At 28.7% G+C, this 9166-nt stretch overlaps 1 long non-coding RNA gene across 1 annotated transcript; it reads left to right on the forward strand.

Moving 5' to 3' along the window:
• Positions 1-1112: 1112 nt before the first annotated feature.
• On the forward strand, positions 1113-2616 carry LOC103866936. Its single transcript, XR_632591.3, has 2 exons — positions 1113-1821; positions 2055-2616. It is a non-coding gene; the product is annotated as an uncharacterized LOC103866936 (long non-coding RNA).
• The last annotated feature ends 6550 nt before the right edge of the window (positions 2617-9166 follow it).

The following is a 9166-nucleotide window of genomic DNA, read 5'->3' on the forward strand; positions in this document are numbered from 1 at the left end:
TTTATATCACAAAAATAGCACTCAAAAATTAAAATGACCAAAATAGCATTTTATCTTTTGAAAAATTTAAATTTTTTTATTTTTCAAAATTTGAAATCTTATCCCCAAAACCTCACTTCTCAACTCTAAACCCTAAAACTTAAACTCTAAACCCTAAACCCTAAATTATAAACCCTAAACCCCATCCTTTGAGTGCTATTTTTGTGACTTTTGGCCTTGAGTGCTAGTTTGGGAACAAAAACTTGATTTAGTGCTATTTTGATCTTTTTCTTTATTTTAAATCTTAGAGAAAATTAAAATTGATTTTGTTTTTATTTTTTGTCAACTTGTCTCTTCGAAAAACTCGGAAAAGGTGAAACGGATCCATTGTATTTGTATGTTTTTCCTTATTCCCAAGTGTTTTTTTTTCTTTGATCAAATATAAACCATTTCCCAAGTGTTATATTCCAGTTTTTAAGAGTCTTTTTCTATGAAAATCTGCTAGTTTAAAAAAATAAAGGTTGGTATTGATGAATTCAATGTATAGATTAACTCTAACGTTATATCTTGAAATTCAGCTGCAACAAAATAGCTCTTGAAATTTTAGATTTGAATAGATAATGCACTTGTTACTTCATGTATAACGTGTGTAGGTAACAACTAAATGTATATTTTCGGTTCATTGGATGAAAGAATCTAACGTTTCTTGAGCTATATATTTTATCATGTACGTAGTAGTTGGAAAAGTTGTATAGTTATGTTATACAGTACGTACAACAAGATAGTCGTCCTTGTTATTTTATATAGCATATTCTTTTATAAGAAAAAGTTTGATATTTTCATTGGTTAATACAACTACTGCAACAGGAAAATTCAAAAGAGCGAAACATGAATGTGACATCAGTAATATAAACGTTAATAGTAACGATTATGAAGAAAAGCTAACAGCATGTGTCGGTAAAATACTATTCGTCGGCAACATGGCGTTTCAACCGGCAGATTCTTTTTAGAAAAGTTCGTTTTTTTTTTTAACTTGAATGACCCTTTTCTTTGATCCAAAACTACATGGCTCATGGGTCTATTGTCATGGGAGTTGATTATAGAAATTTTTATGTTTTAAGACACATTTTCACTTTCAATTTACACAATCAAACACATGTTGCTGGAGGTACACTTTCTCTGTGGTGATTGTCTCTTATACTCCCAATATTGTTTCTTCTTAACATTCTTTCTTTCGTAGCTAACTTTTTTTTTAAAATAAAACAACAATATATCCAATTGGACACACATCTCAATTAAAGAAATATAATAAAATTCAAAATACAATTAATCCATTATCTCTCATATTTTTGAGACAAAAAATTGAAATCACTTTCATAGTTTCTCAAAACCTAATTGCAACGATCCCCTTTCATCATCTATCCCCGAACCTCGTCCAGCTTCGAGAAACCATGGTGAAATCGAAGTCGAAGAAGAAAGGGAACCTCAATAGTCAACCTTCTTCACCGCAGATCGACAACAGAGGTTTATATTTTGAATTCTTTAACTCTTTTTGACTTTAAAGAGTTTTCGAAATCCCTAACTTTTTATGTTTTTCTTGTTTGTGTTGTAATTTTCCAATTGGATCGAAATTTCTGAGATTTTGTGGATGGGAGAGATAATGAGCAGATCTGAGAGCTCCAGTGTGGAGAGGGCAACGTGACGGCGAGCATGTCCAAGCTCCGTTGTGGAGAGGATGACATGACGGCCAGCAGATCTGAGCTCCGGTGCGGAGAAACGCGGCGACGAACAGGTCATGCCTCTATTGTGGAAAAGAAGACGACAAGCTCTCGTGGTGTGAAGGTTAGCTTCATTTCTTTTTCAACAAAGAGCTCAATTTTGACATTTACATATTCTAATTTCACTTCCTTTCTTTATCAGAATCTTTCTGAGATTTAAATGTTGAACACTTCTTCTTTGTATCAGAGATCTGAGAAGTAAAAGTCTCTGATTTTAATTAAAACAATTCTTTATTTATCTTTGTTATGGTCTTCCACAACTAGTGCTCTGAATCGATAATTTGATTATATGACTAGATGGATTTTTGGATAAAACTTGACATGACCACAGCAAGAATTCATGGATAATGCAGCAAGATATACTTGACATGACCACAGCAAGAATTCATGGATAATGCAGCAAGATATTTTAACTACATGACCACATCAAGAGTCTATGACGTAGTTCACAACAACAACGTCCTAAACATCAATCTTGTTTCCACCCATTAAGAGTCTATGGATGATGCAGCTCAACACCTCCTATCCAGACTCCAAAACGTGGTTTATCTACTTTCACTTGGTCTTGTATTTCATATCTATGTCAACATATGTAATTACTATAGACCAAACTTGGGGAAAGTATGGATATGAACGTTTTAGTGTATGTGTCCAGCTTTGATGTCTATATCCACATATAGTTTATAACTCTATTATCTAAGTGTCCATATCCACATTTTTATAGATGATTGAGAATATAAGAATGTTATCAACGAAAACACATCCATGAAACTTCTTAAAAGATTTTTTATATTTTTGTATCTATCCATGTCCACATCTTTTTTTTCATGTATTTTTCTTACTTGTCCACAATTTTCCGTCCATAGTTTTTATGTCCATACATTTTTTTATATAATTGTTAATATATATAAAATATATATATATATGAATATGGATGTTAAAATATAGAGAAAAACAAATTACAATTTACTGTGATGATTATATTTTCTTCAAATATCTTAAACTTTGATAAAAAACAAACAATAAGAACTTTGCTGTAAAATAAAACAATGAAAAAAAACTGAAAAAGAACAAATAAAAACAAATAAAATATTAATGTCGGAAGGTAAGTCCTAACTAAAAAAAGAAACTAACTATTCTGCCTACAAACTAAACTGAATAAAAACAAATATATTTTTCTTTGTACTTTCGTTGGACAAAGGGGCATTTATGTCCAACATCTCCCTTGGATTCCTTGAAAGTGTGCCTCCAGCAGATTGTGTTCTAAAGTGTCAAAAAAGATAAAAAAGTGTCCTAAAGAGTAATGCACTCTTGATTATAAGGGACACCTTTTGACATTCTATTACACATAAAAACACTTTTTACATGTGATCTACTTTTTCTATGTCCATGTATTGTTGTGGACTAACGACAGATTGTGGATAATTTTGTCTTTAATAAACACGACACTTGTAAATACTCATGTAATATGTGAATTGGTGATTTGTTGACGTATAATGCGTGGTTGGGTGATTTATGGACGGATCATGTGTAAATGAGTGATGAGTAATGTGTAGATATACGATGTGAGCGGGTTTATAATAGATAATATGGACAAACTCTATGTTTTGATTCCATAAAACTATACAACAATACGTGGACATGGACTTATGTTACTAAAACGATGCTACAAAACGTGAATTGTAATCAAAAACCCTCACCAAAAAAAAAAAGATTGTGTCCATACCTAACTTCTTTGATAAATTATATGCAATTAAACTTCAATCAAGATAAGAAATAGATGATACTGTGAGTATGAGCAGAGAGAAAATCAAAAAGCGTTTACCTTCTGTCGGAGAGTAATAGATCTTGCATGTCATAGATTTTTGATCTAAGGGATATGCGCTTTGTCATGATGTGGATGGATGCAAATTTGATTAGATTTGAATTTAGATCCCGGGATGATGAATGGAATCAAATGAATATTGTTCATGTTTCCATAACTAGTTTATAATTCTGTTAAAATGTTCATATCCACAACTAATTTATAATTATGTTATCCACGATTTAGTGTTCATGCTCACAGTTAATTTTGTTTACACAGTAATATATATATATATATATATATATATATATATAATATATATATGAAAATAGATCTTAAAAATAAATAATTTTATTTGTAGTTTATTATGACAATTATTTTTGTGTAATATATTTTAGAATTTGAGATAAAAATGAATGAAAACATAAAGTAAAATAAAAATAATAATAAAATGAAATAAGAAGAAGAAAAAGATTTTCTTTAGTTTATGATCATATGAATCTTTTTGACAAAAAAAAATATGTCTCAAATGATAAATGTGTTGTACTATAATTAGAATGAGGTAAAATATCTATATGTAAAAAATTCTTGTTATGGGCCAAATTGTTCTGTTACAGAATTTTATTATGTATCCATTCCGTCTCAGATGCTCGCAATGTGTCCACACAATTTCATGTGAAATCAACGAAAAGAAAAAGCAAAGCTGTTTTAGATTCTGTAATGAACCCGTGAGGTGGAACTTTCTCACAATAAATTCAGTTTACATGTAAAACTCGATATTGACATTTAAATAAATAAGTAAAAAATTGTGAAGTCATCCCATATTTACCATTTTGAAAATTACAGCCAAATCACAGTACTAACAGTTTTGTCAATCGAGGGTGACAAATATCAAAGTGGCAACCAAGGAATCTTAGGAGAGTTGGATAAAATATTGATGTTGGTTTAGGTTGCAAAGTCTACTTTTCTGATACTAAACACCCAGGCATTAAGAGTTTGATCCTAAAAGACGAGTACGTCTTACATAGCTTGGCAAAATCAAGCAGGCATAATGAGTTTTGATTCTTCTTCACGAACTGGACAAAAAGTTTATCTATCATTTAGAACTAAAACCAATAATATATGAAAATTATAAATCTTCACGCTTTCTTTGTATACAATCTCCAAATTATATCTATATAACTTCTTCCGTTTCATATCAAGTGTCGTTGTAGAGAATTTTTTTTCATTACAAAATAAGTGTCATTTCGACTTTTAATGCAAAATTTATTAATTTTAATTAACAATTTATGTTTGTTATTGGTTGAAATATGGTTTGGTGTATAGGTAATTGTGTTTTTATATAGAAAATATACAAAATTAATGGTTTCCTTGCTCTGTGTGCACAAATCCAAAACGACGCTCAATATGAAACAGAGGGAGTATTAAAACTGAAGTACAAATAGAACTAATCTTTTTTCCAACAAATTATTACATTAATTATCATTTTATTTTCACTCAATTTAACAACTTCATTAATTATATTACCTTAACAATACATTACATCATTAATTATATTACAATAATAATAATATTACAGATTTTTATTTATTAGTTAATCAATATTAACTTTGTACCAATTATAAAAATCAAAATGTAAAATAAACGGATTTTGCATATGGTTAAAATTTTAGTTTAGCATGTTTTTTTTATCCTAGTTTCAATCAGTAAAAACTACGTAGCCAAACACATAATTTAAAGACATAGTTTTTTTTAACGCGTAATCATTCATTCCATTATAGAGTTTTTGACCAAACTGGTCTTACATAAACAAGACCTGCAGAAACGCACCAGTACGAAAAAGTACAAAGAAGGAAAAACTGTTAGTAATAAAAATAGATCGATACCAATAGGCACCATTCAAATTGGAGAAACTAATAAACCTCAAACTTCCATAGTTCAGAGATCTTAGTCAAGGTGAAAACCAGCTGAATTGAAAACCACCAGAGTGTTAGATTACCATTTTCACTCTTTCCAATCAACCAATGGTTAGGGAACTCTGCAAGTCTCGTTAAAAAGCTTCCAATCTACTGAAGCTACGAGAACCGAGAATCTCTCTATCAACGCAACACTGCTATAACCCAAGAATGGGTTGCTTTTCGCATGCAAGAGCTACAGACTCAAGGACAAACCAATCATGACAACTCAAACTCTAAAGTATATGAGTTGACAAAATAAAATAACGAGAACACTAGAGACTGAAAACACAATCAGATCAAGAGAAAACCAAACCGTCCTGATTGCAATAAAAACCGTCGATGTAGAGCCATCTCCATATCCAAAAAAGATATGCTATTGGACTGTGAATGGGCTCTTCACGTGCGACTTCACAACCTGACAATACCAAAAGAAGCACCACTTCTCCAGTGGCCGAACCACCGATGAGAATGAGCTCTCCACAAGTCTTTGATATGACTACACATCATGAACATAACAACAGAAGCCCCACCAACATGATCCTTTCAGTACAACCGGAACTGGATCCATCATCTTCAGGGGAGGAAATGAGAGGCCATACATCCCGCACGAGATCAGACCAACACACAAGACGCCAGAGCCTCACACCAATCGAAATAACCACCTCCAAAACAGATGAAGGGAAACTTGTAGCACAGACTAACAACAAAACCCAACAGCACCCGATACAAAGTAGAAACCTTTGTCGGAAGGTTATACCGCAACCATAACAAACAGAAACTATATCTCCTTAATCCAGCATCGTTGAAGACCAAACACCTAAGAACAAATTAAACTTGAAAAGGATAAGAGGAGACCCTCTCACAGCACCGGCAAGGAGTGCCGGACCGGAGAAAACCTCAGATCTGAGGAGAAAGTTGAAAATGGTACTCTAGAGGGGGAGAGGAAAAATCGCCGCCAGAGAATTTAGGTTTTTATTTTTAGATTAAAGACATAGTTTACGCGAACAAAATAATAATTTAAATCAAAATAATTAAAACGTATTATATATATTGTCACTTAATTTTTCACATCGTATAATTATTTTACTAAATAGAAAATTCTTTCTATTTCACTTAATTTAGGTAAACATAATAAAATAGTTTTTTTATTTGTTTATAGAATCAGTTAGGCATGGACAATTCGGATACCTATTCAGATACGGATTGCTTCTTTCAGGCATCAGATTTTTTTTGGTTTTTGAAATTAGGTCCCGTTTGGATATTATAAATTTATGTGTTGGTTTTGAGTTGGGTCCTTCTGAATTTATATGATTCGCTTCTGAAACGGATTCGGAATATTTATACCAAAAATAACTATATTATTCGATTTAGTTCAGATTTTTTTAATACAATTAGTTATATAGTGATACATCTAAAATATATAACACTAAACATGAAAAATAAATATCAATTTATAAAAATGCAAAAAACAATACCTGCGCGAGTTCTTAAACTAAAACCAAAGAATCCTTAGTCAGAGAAACACATTATAAATCGTCAAAACCTTAGGAAAAGTACAAACCAAATTGTACTTTTTTATATCATATGTTTTTTTTTCAACAAATCTCCATTCTATAAAAAGAGCTTTTATATCACCATGACTTACTTATCTCGACTCTTGTACATGCATGTATTAAGTTTAGGATGAGAGCTTTGATATCATGAATAAGCTTGTTACAGAATGTATATTATGCAATCATATCGTGATACGTCGATTTGAGGATGAAATATTTTGGATCAGCACATATTGTGAGATCTCAATTTTTTTTATAAAATGTAGAAGAGCTATAGATGTAAGGAGTATTAAGCTTTCAAATAAGCTCTTTTTTATTTTAATTTCAGTCTCTTGACAGAGCACCAAAAAATGTTGTAAAAAGATGTTCTTTGATTTTTTGAATGAATTTTACATTAACTCAAAATTGTATCTTTTGTAATTTTAAAGATCAATTTGAGAATTTTATTCTATTTTAAATGTGCTGGTTCTCTTACAAAAAGATGCATGCACAAGATTATTTGATTTTGTATATAAATTCATGATTAACGACAATTAGAATAATCATTAATTACCTATTGACATATCCCTTATATATTAATTGAGGAACATTTGAAAAAATGTAACCTCAATTTTGTATTAATTAAAAGAGACCCCAATGCATAGGTGGCACTCAATTAGGTAGTCAATTACATTCAATTGAAAAATAAGTAGGTCCACATTCGATTTTTATATGTTGTTAGATACATAAGTTGGTCAAACTATATGATATAATGATATGATATGATATTTTCTTTCCTTAAATAAAACCTACGGAATTACCATAAATGACTAATATATATATGACAATTAATGAGTTTAATAATAAAGATTTGATAACAATGTATATCTCCTCCATCATTTTTTATTTAATTTTATATTATTAAAATAAATTAAACAATCAAATTAGCTATAGAAATAAAATTTAGATTTTTTCGTATATGTTATATTTTGAATTTTTAAAAACGACAATAAATGACTAAAACTATTAAAATTATTATGTTAAAAATTAATGATCAATGGTTTAACATTTTTATTATAAGAAGATACACATGATTTTAAAACCATATGAGTTAAAAATATTATTTAATAATAAAATAAATATATATATATATATATATATTAAACACTATATACCATAAGATTACATAAATATTTTAATATTAAAACTTTCAATGAATTTTCAAGAACATTTATAAATTATAAACTTATTAAAAATTTCAGATTGAAAATTTTGTTATCGATGATTTAAATATTTTGTTATAAAACGATATGAACGATCATAGAACCGTATGATTATAAATTCTTATTTAATAAATAACTATACAAAATATACTATTCCTAGAAAAATAAGTTGGTCCATCTTAACTTATATTACACTTTTTATTAAACTAACTATCGAATTGATAAATAACGTACCAAAAAATGTTTTGCACTTTCCTTAAATAAAAGCTACGAAATTACCTAAGATGATTAACGTATATGTGAAAATTAATTATAATGAATAATAAATATTTGATAACAATTTTTGTATCTTAGTTCTTTTTTTAATTTTATATTATTAAAATATATTTAAAAATCACATTAAATATATAATAAAAACATTTATATTTTTCTTATATGTTATATTTTGAATTTTTCAAAACGTCTATAAATTATTAGAAATTTGAAAATCTCCATTCTGAAAATTTTGTGATCAATAGATTATTTTTTTGTCATAATAAGTTACAAATGATCATAAAATTGTATTAATATGAACTTTTATTTAATATTATAAGAAGATACACATTATTTTAAAACCATATGAGTAAAAAATATCATTTAATAATAAAACATATATATTTATATATATATATATATATATATTATACTATATACCATAAGATTACATAAATATTTTAATATTAAAACTTTCAATGAATTTTCAAAAACATTTATAAATTATAAACTTATTAAAGATTTCACATTGAAAATTTTGTTATCGATGATTTAAATATTCAGTTATAAAATGATATGAATGATCATAGAACTGTATGATTATAAATTCTCATTTAATAAATGACTATATAAAATATAC

The sequence above is a fragment of the Brassica rapa genome, chromosome A01 (assembly GCF_000309985.2).
Source record: "Brassica rapa cultivar Chiifu-401-42 chromosome A01, CAAS_Brap_v3.01, whole genome shotgun sequence".
Classification (NCBI taxonomy): Eukaryota; Viridiplantae; Streptophyta; class Magnoliopsida; order Brassicales; family Brassicaceae; genus Brassica; species Brassica rapa.